Consider the following 11948-nt stretch of genomic DNA (forward strand, 5'->3'; position numbering starts at 1 on the left):
TCTCTGAATGATAATGCTTTAGTCCTTTTTTCCCAAATATTATCAATTTTATTGAGTACTTAGTAATATTTCCCTATACTTCACCTCTACAAAAACCCCAAACCAGTCAACTCTAAACCGGCAAACCCAGCAAATCAACCCAAAAAGCTCTGCAACATTTATGTACTGCTTGTGGTTGGTTTCTCTGGTGTGTCACATTCTTCTTGAGGGACAGGGAAGCAAACTCCATCCTTCTGATCTGGAAAGCTTTATAATTAAAAGTTTTTGCAGCGGGAAAGGATGATGACTAGCTAGAAGTGACATCTTCATAAATTATGTCAGATTTGAACTACCTGCATAAAGATTAGATTTCTGATATTTTTCATAAAACAAATTGATAAGCTTCATTATATGAATATCATATGATGTAACATAACAGGCAACGCCTAGAAGAATAATGTCAAAAGCAAATCTACAAAGTTCAAGCTACTGTGAGTTAAGAGCAACCTTTGATGTAATAGTGTGGTTTCTCCAGTTCAGGTTCTGTTCTGCTAATAGGTAAAGATGTACCACTGTCCATTCTGTGAACAGTAAGATTTTTGAGGATATAAGTTTTCCATAAGTATTAAACTCACACAACTTCTTTTCCTTGACAGAATACTGGTAATAACTGACTGTCCAGGTTTGGGACCCTGGTTCTGCAAGAAACTTCAGTGCAATTTTGCACTAAAGATACAATGCGGATAGGACAACAAACAAGGTAGTATATTATTATTGTCTAGCTTTGAAGCGAACAGGCTGTGAGCATTTGAACTAAGTCTACACATAATTAGAACCTGGATTACATCTGCTGCATGACATAAAACCAAAGCTACTAGCTCACATAGATGGAAAATATTTTGTTTAAGAAAGGTATGAGAGAGGTTTAAACATAGCTCAGACAAATTAGTTTCCATCAGAAGCATGGCAGTCGTAGGTGTTGATTCTTTAGAAATAGCTTATTTATGAAAACTGGGCAGCGATACAACGGCACAGCATTCCTGGTTTACTCTGGGAGACAGTATTTAAATATCACCTTGCAACTTAACATGATAAAATGAGAAATATTATTTACTATTCCATGGACCTCTCCCCCCTCCTTATGTCTGAATTCATCGAAGACGTGTTGTTTTTCTCATTCGCAAAGTGTCGACATTTCCATAACACGTAAATCTTTTCCTAACTTGGAAAGAAGCAGTTTCTGATTCATCTGCGTTTGTCTGAGGGCCTGGGATACCTACACGTGACCAAGTATCCCCATGCAGCGTGATTTGTGTTTTGGCACCTGATCAGAGATGGTAAGGGAAAACATGATATATACGTACAGAAATAGATTAGGTATTTAGGATTCAGAACAAGTTGTTGTCAGATCTAATCTAGGCCTCTGGTCAAGCTATACCCACTCTCTCTTTTAACACAGACAAATTCTGTAATATTTTGGGGGAAAATGCTACAGAGTTGAAAATGAAAAATTCCATAAGAATTCAAGATTTTTCTTCTGAAATTATTCTATACATTCAAATTTTCCATCTAAAATTTTCAAAGCTGTGCCAGTTCGCACTGACTGGAAGTCTGTCCCTTTGTTTAAATCAATACCAGTGAAGAAATTAATAGGGGACAGTATTGCCACTAAATCTCTGTGTATGCTCCTGTGCAAAAAGTGAAGGAAATGTTTATAGAACTGACAAATGCCTTTTATATGCCCAGGTCTCTGGAATTGCAACTCAAAGCATCTCAAATGCACAACTCACCCTTCTTTCAGAAAGTTGACTTCCAGACTTAGACTGAGCAACCAAACGCTACTTCATGACTGGTCTCTGACAGTGAAAATATCTGCTAGGGAATCTGCTGCAAAACGTAACGGCTCATTCTGCCTGGCCCAGAAAAACTAAGTTTCTGCTAAGTGCTTTTAGCTAGAGTTTACTCCTGACACGTGGAAAATCTTGGTGTGCACTATGCAAACATGATTTACATAACTGTTAGTAGAAATGCATGTTGGAGCCATTCTTGATAAATAATCAGAGAGAAAACTTGGAATTTAGCAAAGTCTCTAAGTTAATCGTATTCTAATAAGTGAAGATGAAGAAGAAAAATTTTGTAAAAACTGTAATTTTGTCTAGACAGCAAAATGTTTTGAAATGGACAGTAGATATTATTACAATAGATAACTTCTGGCTATATTCTTCAAGACATCACACCCCACCAGATTTCTGTGGTGGTGCAGTGTGTCGTGACAGTTAACCCAGGCTGGGTTAGATATGCCTGTGTGGAACTGTCTGAGCTCAAGGCTGTTGCCTGCTGAGATCCTGGAATGTTTTCTTCTTATAATGCTGATCTTTCATTTTGCCTGGTTGTTTTCAGTCATACTTAAGACTACTATTTGCAGGTTTTATTTTTTAATTGTTTTCAATGTTTATATTTGGTCATGTGAGTGTGTTTTGGTGTTCTCTAAATAATCTTTGTTTTTTAAGTGTTTTTTTTTTAAATCATAGTTGCAGGTTTCTGAGCAGAAATAACAAATTTTCAATAAAAGTCTTTGGGCTACTTTAACAGTCTCTTACTTTTGTTTTTTACATTCCTGCACTGTTTTGCCATATATACAAAACTCAACCTACCACAGCATTATTATATGCGATCAACAGGCAGCCCTACAGGGTGTGGGAAGTCTGTAATTACTTTGCAGGTGCCTTTATTGCAAAATCTAGAAAAAGAATCTTTCTTTTTCCTGGACATTTTGTCCACTGTTTTGCTAATTAGTTGCAGGCCAGCTCATGTTTCTTACGGCTTAAAATGAAATAGGAATCTTAGCTACAGCATATATAATATTAAAAATATAGTAGAAAGGGTCCAGTCCCAAGTCCAGTCCCCACACACAAAGAGATGACCCTCAGGTGATTTGGCAAAAGGAATATGAGGTAGTTCTGTGGTTCCTGCACAAAGGACTGCCAAACCCCTGGAAGTCAGTTGATGTCAACATAATAAAACATGTTGCATAACATGTCAAATATACAGCACAAATTTAGATAGTACTATCTGCAAAATAATAATGATAAGAACACAGTAGGACATAAACAAGCCAGGAGGTTCCTGGAGTGCACCGATGCACTCCAAGTGATAGAGGAGCCAATGAGGTGTTCTGCTGGACCTCACCAAGGAGGGGCTTGTTGGAGATGTGAAGTTCAAAGGCAGCCTTGGCTGCAGTGACCATGAGATGGGGGCTCCAGGCACCTCATCAGGGACCCAACTCAAATGCCTCTATATGAATGCCCGCAGCTTGGGCCATAAACAAGAGGAGCTGGAGATTCTTGTGAGCCTGTAGCGTTATGAGCTGATCGGCATCACAGAGACATGGTGGAATGACTCCTGCGATTGGTGTGTTGGACTAGAGGGGTATAAACTGTTCAGGAAGGACAGGCAGGGGAGACGAGGAGAGAGCGTTGCCCTCTATGTCAATGAACAGCTAGAATGCATGGAGCTCCACCTGGCAAGTGATGACGATAGAACCGAGTGCCTGTGGGCCAAGGTGAAAGGAAGGGTAGGAGACTTTACAGTGGGAGTGTGCTACAGACCACCCAATCAGGACGACCAAGTGGATGAGGCCCTACATAGACAGGTAGGAGTTGCTGCTCGTTCACAGCAGCAACTGGTCCTCATGGGGGATTTTAACCACCCTGATATCAGTTGGAAAAACAACACAGCGGGGAACAAGCAATCCAGGGGATTCCTGGAATGCATTAACGATAACTTTCTTATCCAAGTGATAGAGGAACTAATGAGGAGAGATGCCATGTTAGACCTCGTTCTCGTCAATAGGGAAGGGCTGGTAGGTAATGTTGAACTCATGGGTAGCCTTGGCTGCAGTGACCATGAGATGGTGGAGTTTGAGATCCTAAGGGCAGCTAAGAGGGGGAAGCTCAGCAAGCTTGAAACCCTTGATTTCAGAAGAGCTGACTTTTGCCGCTTCAGGAACCTCCTTGGTAGTGTGCCATGGAATAAAGCCCTGGAGGGACTGGGAGCCCAAAATTGCTGGTTGACTTTCAAGGATCATCTCCTCCAAGTGCAAAGGCATTGCATCCCTAAAAGGAAGAAATTAGGCAAAACCACCAGGAGACCTATATGGATAAACAAAAAACTCCTGGCTAAAATCAAATACAAAAGGGGAATACACAAAGCATGGAAGCAGGGACTGGTAACCTGGGATGATTACAAGGAAGTTGCTCGTGTACTCAGAGACCAGGTTAGAAAAGCTAAGGCCCTGACAGAGTCAAATCTGGCCAGCGATACTAGAAATAGCAGAAAAGGATTTTATAGGTATGTGAGAGAAAAAAGAAAAACGAGAGGGAATGCGGGGCCTCTCCGGAAGGATATGGGTGACCTGGTTACTGAGGAAATGGAGAAGGCTGAAATATTCAACAACTTTTTTGCCTCAGTCTTCACCGGCAACCACTTGAACCACACCACCCAAATCACAGAGGACGTTGGCTGGCTCTGGGAGAGTGAAGAACCACCCAGGGTAGGAGTAGATCAGGTCCGGGAACACCTAGAGAACCTGAAGGTGCACAAGTCCATGGGACCTGATGAGATGCATCTGCGGGTCCTGAGCGAACTGGTGGCTGAAGTTGCTAGGCCACTAGCCATCATATTTGAGAGGTCCTGGCAGTCTGGTGAGGTTCCTACAGATTGTAAAAGGGCAAACATAACCCCCGTCTTTAAAAAAGGGACGCAGGACAACCCGGGAAACTACAGACCAGTCAGCCTTACCTCTGTGCCAGATAAAATCATGGAACAGATTCTCCTGGTAGCTGTACTAAGGCACATAAAAAATAACCAAGTGGTTGGTGACAGCCAACATGGCTTCACTAGGGGCTAGTTGTGCCTGACTAATTTAGTGGCCTTCTACGACAAAGCTACAGTGCTGGTTGACATCAGTAAAGCAACGGATGTCATTTTCCTGGACTTGTGCAAGGTGTTTGACACTGTCTCACATGACATCCTTGTCTCTAACATGGAGAGACACAGATTTGACAGATGGACCACTCAGTGGATAAAGAACTGGCTGAATGGTCGCACTCAAAGAGTTGTGGTCAATGGTGCGATGTCTACGTGGAGACCAGTGTCAAGCGGTGTTCCTCAGGGGGGACAGTTTTGGGTCCAGTGCTGTTCAACATTCAACAGCGACACGGATGATGGCATTGAGTGCACCCTCAGTAAGTTTGCTGACGACATCCAGTTGTGTGGTGCCATGGACTCACTTGAGGGAAGAGATGCCATCCAGAGGGACCTTGATAGGTTTGAGAAATGGGCCAGTGCAAACTGCATGAGCTTCAACAAGTCAAAATGCAAGGTCCTTCACCTGGGTCAAGCCAATCCTAGGCACAAATACAAACTGGGCACAGAGTGGGTTGAGAGTAGCCCTGAAGAGAAGGATTTGGGGGTGTTTATAGATGAGAAGCTCAACATGAGCTGGCAGTGCGCTCATGCAGCCCAGAAGGCCAACCACATTCTGGGATGTATCAAAAGAAGCGTGGTCAGCAGGTCAAGAGAGGTGATTCTCCCCCTTTACTCTGCTCTTGTGAGATCCCACCTCAAATACTGCATCCAGTTCTGGTGTCCCCACCATAAGAGAGACACAGATTTGTTGGAGCGTGTTCAGAGGAGGGCCACAAAGATGATCCAGGGGCTGGAGCACCTCTGCTACGAGGACAGGTTGCGGGAGCTGGGATTGTTCAGCCTTGAAAAGAGAAGACTTCGGGGGGACCTAATAGCTGCCTTCCAACACCTGAAGGGAACCTACAGGAAGGCTGGGGAGGGACTTTTTCTAAGAGTGTCCACTGATAGGACAAGGGGAAATGGGTTGAAGTTGAAGGAGAACAGATTTAAATTAGATCTTAGGAAGAAATTCTTCAGTACGAGGGTGGTAAGACTTTGGAATAAATTGCCAAGAGAAGTTGTGGATGCCCCCTCCCTGGAGGTGTTCAAGGCCAGGTTGGATGGAGCCTTGAGTAGCCTGATCTAGTTGAGAGGCGTCACTGCCCATGACAGGGAGGTTGGATTAGATGATCTCTAAGATCCCTTCCAGCCTATGCCATTCTATGATTCTATGATTCTATGACTTCAGGATCTCGAGGGCAGGGAGGTGAGTGAAAAGCAAGCTCACAACCCTGGCCTTCAGGTTAGCAGACTTTGTACTTTTCAGGGACCTGCTTTGAACAGTCCTGTGAGATAAGGCCCTGAAGGAAAGGGAGGACCAAGAAAGCTGGTTAATGTTCAAGGATTACCTCCTGCAAGCTCTAGAGAGTTCCATCCCAATGAATAGGAGGTCAAGCAAAAATGCCAGGAGAGCCATGTGGATAAACAAGGAACTCCTGGCTAACCTTTAAGATTGTCAAGTCCAACTGTTAACCTAGCATTGTCAAGTCCACCACTAAACCATGTTCCTAAGCATCACATCTACACATCTTTTAAATACTTCCAGGGATGGCAACTCAACCACTTCCCTAGACAGCCTGTTCCAATGCTTGATAAACCTTTCAGTCAAGAAATTTTTCCTAATATCCAATCCAAACTTCCCCTCGTGCAACTTGAAGCCATTTTCTCTTATTCTATTGTCTATTACTTGGGAAAAGAGGCTGACACCCACCTTGCTGCAACCTCCTTTCAGGTAGTTGTAGAGAGCAAGAAGGTCTCCCCTCAGCCTTCTTTTCTCCAGGCTGAACAACCCCAGTTCCCTCAGCTGCTCCTCCTAAGACTTGTGCTCTAGACTCTTCACCAGCTTTGTCACCCTTCTTTGAACATGCTCCAGCACCTCAATGTCTTTCTTGTAGTGAGGGACCTAAAACTGAACACAGAGTTCAAGATGCGGCCTCACCAGTGCTCAGTACAGGAGGATGGTCACTTCCCCAGTCCTGCTGGCCACACTATTTCTGATACAAACCAGGATGCTATTGACCTTCTTGGCCACCTGGGCACACTGCTGGCTCATATTCAGCTGGCTGTTGACCAATACTCCCAGGTCCTTTGCTGCCAGGCAGCTTTCCAGCCACTCTTTCCCAAGCCTGTAGCATTGTATGGCGTTGTTGTGACCCAAGTGCAGGACCCAACACTCAGCATCGACCAGGACCCCAGATACTCTTCCGCAAATTTGCTTTCCAGCTGGGCGGCCCCCAGCATACACTGACACATGGGGTTGTTCCTCCTCACGTTCAGGACTTTGCACCTTCCATTGTTGAACTTCATCAGATTCCTGTCCACCTATTTCTGTCAAAGTCCCTCTGGATGGCAACACGACCCTCTGGTGTACCAGCCACTCCTCCCAGCTCCCCGATTTGTGTTGTCTGCAAACTCATTAAGGGTACACTCTGCCCCATCATTCCAGATCATTAATGGAAATATTGAACAGGATTAGACCCAGAATTGACCACTGAGATACGCTGCTAGTTCCTGGTCTCCGACTAGACTTTGTGCCACAGATCACCACTCTCTGGGCCCAGCCATTCAGTCAGTTTTCCGCATATCCCACTGTCTGCTCATCCAGGCAGTGGGATTCTCTATGAGGGTTGTCTGTGAAGATCTCTATTCATTGGGTTCTCTATGAGCATCTTAAGGGAGACAGTGTCGAAGGCCTTACTGAAGTCCAGGTAGACAATATCTACTGCTCTCCCCTTGTCTTTATACGTTCTTTATACTTCGCCTCTAATTTCTCTTTGTAACTCCCTCACTATGGTTACCAGAGTGGCAGAACTAAGTGCTCCAGTATATGGAGTTTTCAAAAAAAGTAACCTTGTCAAAGAGAGGATCAGTTCCACCACAGTTTTAAAGTCTTCAACTGAGAAGTCTAAGGGAGTAGACAGTATCATCACTAAATCCTTGGAGGACCTGAGCAGGAATTAAATCCGCTGACCTGTGGCCCTGATGGAGTGAATTGTTGCCCTGCCACCTAGTGGGAATATGTCACTGTGGAGCAGTAATTAAGTCTGTTTATGGTATCAGCTTTGTTATGGTAGTCGCACTTTTATGAGGTGGTTTATTTTTCTTTTCTATGTGTTAAACCCTTTTGTACTAATGGAAGATCAAGCACCAATCAATGTCAAGAGTCTTAATGAAAGTTCTTGTATGTAATGAGAAGCTTGAATAAATAGGAGGATCAAGAATGCTGAATAACTAACTGTATTTTACTAGCAACATATCGAATGCATCAAAGCATCAATATTTGAACAAACTCAAAATACAGAGGTAAGTAAGGAAGCAAAAGTAGTGGTTTTGTAATGAGCCATTTAGGGCTGTTTTTCTTGTCTCCTAAATTAGTCATAAAACTTAGTGCTTAAACAAGAATTTAAATGGAAAAAATGAGACATGAATGGTGGCTGTTCCAATCACTCTGCTATATCATGTGTATGCTGCACTGTGGAATATAGCCATACCCTCTCATCCACCCATTATATCTTCCTGAAAATAGCTATGGTTAATGTTACAATGTGTAGTGTAGTGAAACAATTTATCCGGAAAGAATTAAAGGGATGTGCTCATGCACTAAAGTAGTACTCATAGTGTAAGCACACAGGGACAGGCTCCGTGGTTTGGATGATGGAGAGCAGGATTATCAACTGGACGAGATGCTGGCTTTTCAGAGGCTGGCATTGTGGAGGAGCTCACTCTTCTGAAAGATCCCAGCCACTTAATCTGGAGACTGAACATCCAAACACTTCCCGACTGACTTGATTGATCCTGACTTATCTGAAGAAAATGATGATGATGAAAATGTACTATTCACAGGTAGTAAAAAAGTGGAAGACTTATGTTGAACACCTCTAAGGAGAGAGATCACAAAATATGGGAGAGGGTCCAGCTTTGGGAAGCAGAACACAGCATCGATGAGTCCAAGGTCCATTTATGAGGTTCTCAAACGCAGGCCTCCCTCTTGCTATGTGAATGGCCATGCCAGGCTGATCTCACAGCTCGAGAGTCACTTTATATGTAACTCCGCTTGTCTTGAAGGAGAGTGGTAGTCTGAAATAAATGCTGAGACACACCAGTAATATGTAATGCAAAAGCTTCTCCTTCAACATGACATCTAGATGGTGATGCTATGTATGTTTGGTTTGAAGTTTTTCACAATGCATATTATATGCACTCTGAGCAAGGGGCATTTTGGCACTAGCTTGTGTAATCAGCATCAGCTCCTATACACAGACACAGACACAGGCCCTGGGCTTGTCACTCCAGAGTTGCATGCTTACATGTCCCATGGAGCTCATTGAAACTTTTTGCACAGTCTGTTTTGCAGCCTACCTGTATGCCAGAGGTTTTGGGACAAGGATAGAATACTTTCCAAATAGGAAGGAAACCCATAAAAATCAAAATATATGCTATAAAAGAATAGAACTATCTCAACATGCATTGAAATTCATTGAAATGAATTCTCCTGTTTATATACGGAGAAACATTCTTCAGGTAAACAGGGAAGATATTGTAATAAAGCCTTTATTAAAAAGTAGAACATTAGCTGTCTTTAGGATAGTCATTTAAAAAAGTAAATAGGTGAGATGAACCAGTAGAAAGCAGAATATCGGCTCATGTCCCCAAAAGATATTTATATTTACTGGAGACAATTGTATGTATATTTTCTAGACACATACACAGAACCATTTTTATTTTCATCATAGTCATGGTGAGAAACCCATGTTGAGGCGGGGATAGATTCATCTTCCTAGTGTGGAGTGTGACACACAGGTAATGGTTCCTCTTGCATGATTTGACATTTTTCACAAGTTTACTTTACTACTAACTTTCTCTCTCTCCTTTATAGTAATACCACAAGGATGTTTTTTTTAGGATGTGGGGGAAAAAGCAGTATGCCTTTATAAATCCGTCTACTCTAATTAGTGGTTACAAACACAGAACTCCTCCATCATAATAATATAGTTACAGCAAAATCAGCAGTGCCCTTCTGATCTTTGTATGATCTGGTGTTCTTTTTCCTATGTAACCCTGCAACAGGATTTCTTGAAGGCGTAGTAGTTTGGGGGACAATTACAGCACCTTTGTAAACATTTTATTCCTAAGCTGTTTACAATGCTTTCAACGTAATTCCATGTTATCATCATTTTGCCTTGGTATAGTCGTATTAATGGGACATCAATAAAAGCTGCTGCTGCTGAGTAGGACTTTACATCTGTACTGTACTGCAAAGCCTGATAGTTAATTTTCAAAAACTAATTCCTTCTAATGAGTTACTACTCCTGGATGCTTTTGGAGAGCCATTAACAATACGTGCCAGAGCTGTCAGCTGTGCTGCTGGGAAATTGTGAGATCCAGGAAGCACATAGGGACTGCAGGCAGCTGACAGGCAATTATGCAAAAGAACGTATTACAGGAAACACTGCACAGCGGGTGCAGCCCGAGGAAGAAGAAGCCATGCCAGCCGCTGACATAGAAATGGGAAGGGTTGCCCAGATAGGAACTGATGGCACATCATGGCTGCCCTATGAAATAGACAGTACGAAGGCTGCAGTAAAACCTCTCTCTTGCCGTTAACTACAACTACGCAGAACCAGGCTGAGAGAGCTGAAGTGGCTAAAAGTGAACCTCTCACAATGTGCATTTACGTCATATTTTACAATGGATGGGTATAGCTGACGTGTAGCTCGTCTGACTAAAAGATGTCAGCCACATTTAGGCTACAGGCATCTCCCAAAGCGGAGGCCTGTGTTCAGTCATGCAGCAGGTATCTTGCTCCTCTGTTCATTCACAGGGAAGCCCGGAGGCATGCAAGGCTGCAGGTGGAGCTGTGGAGAGCTCCATCATCCCTCAGCTGTTTGCCAAGGCAGCTGCAAGGCAGCCACTGAGAGACCCCTCACCCTCTCCCCCTGCACAAAGGCGTTGGCAGTCCATGTTCTTCCCCAACAGATGAGATCTCCATGTAACGCAAGGCCCGGGACATACCAGCGTTGCTGCACAGATGGAGGGCAGCAGCACCGTTAGGGATAGCCTCACGTACATTCCCATACCTCAGCCACGTCACTGTTTTCTGCCAATTACACGAGTGGCAAGAAGAAACACTTTATCTCGGGAATGGCTGGGGTAGGGTGGGCTTGCAGTGAGGCACAGCAGCATTTTGGGCAAATACTGTAGCTGTAGCCCAGTCAAGACAGCATTGACAGATTTCTCTGCTGACACACAAAATTTCAGGGGAAAAAATTTGATCCTCAGTTTGGGTTAAGAGGTTGCCTCTTCCCTGCTTTCCCCAGACTCCTGGCATCGTACAGCCAATTAGACCCACAGCAGCTGTGCGTCAGCCCTGGTGGATGATGCCAAACAGCCCTGCTGTAAGCAGGTCAAACACAGTGTGCACATGAAATCAGCACTTGTCTTAGCCGCTCCAAAGCCGGGCTTCTGCCTCCTCCACAAGGAAACAACCCTTTCCATGAGGACAGCAGTGTGTGTGTGGGGCCTCTGAGATAACATAACATCAGTAAGAACTCCCTTTCCTCCTCCACATTGGGCATCATGAACAGACAGTTTGGGGATTGTCACATTTCCTACACTGTGCTCACATGGTCCCACAGAGAACGTGGGTCCATGGGTTTCCTACTATGCACCCAACTGATGCTCCACTCTGCAGCTGCCTGCATTACACACAGGAGTCTGGAATGTGATTGCATTGCAGCAGTTAGGGACAAGGTCCATAGGGCGAGAAACAATTAGTTTAATACAACTGGCTATCTCCAGCATGGCTAGCGATGAGGTATCTACGCAGATACAAGGTGTCGACTAATGGCACCTTACGACTGATCTTTCATCACTCAGACATCACCAAGCCGATGCATAAAAGGCACAGTACTTCTCCTCTGACCAGACTGTACACTTTTCCTTTCTCTGTACACACCATTGACAAATGTCTCACAAGCTACATGCGAATATGGTGTGGGGAC

The sequence above is a fragment of the Tauraco erythrolophus genome, chromosome 7 (assembly GCF_009769465.1).
Source record: "Tauraco erythrolophus isolate bTauEry1 chromosome 7, bTauEry1.pri, whole genome shotgun sequence".
Lineage (NCBI taxonomy): Eukaryota > Metazoa > Chordata > Aves > Musophagiformes > Musophagidae > Tauraco > Tauraco erythrolophus.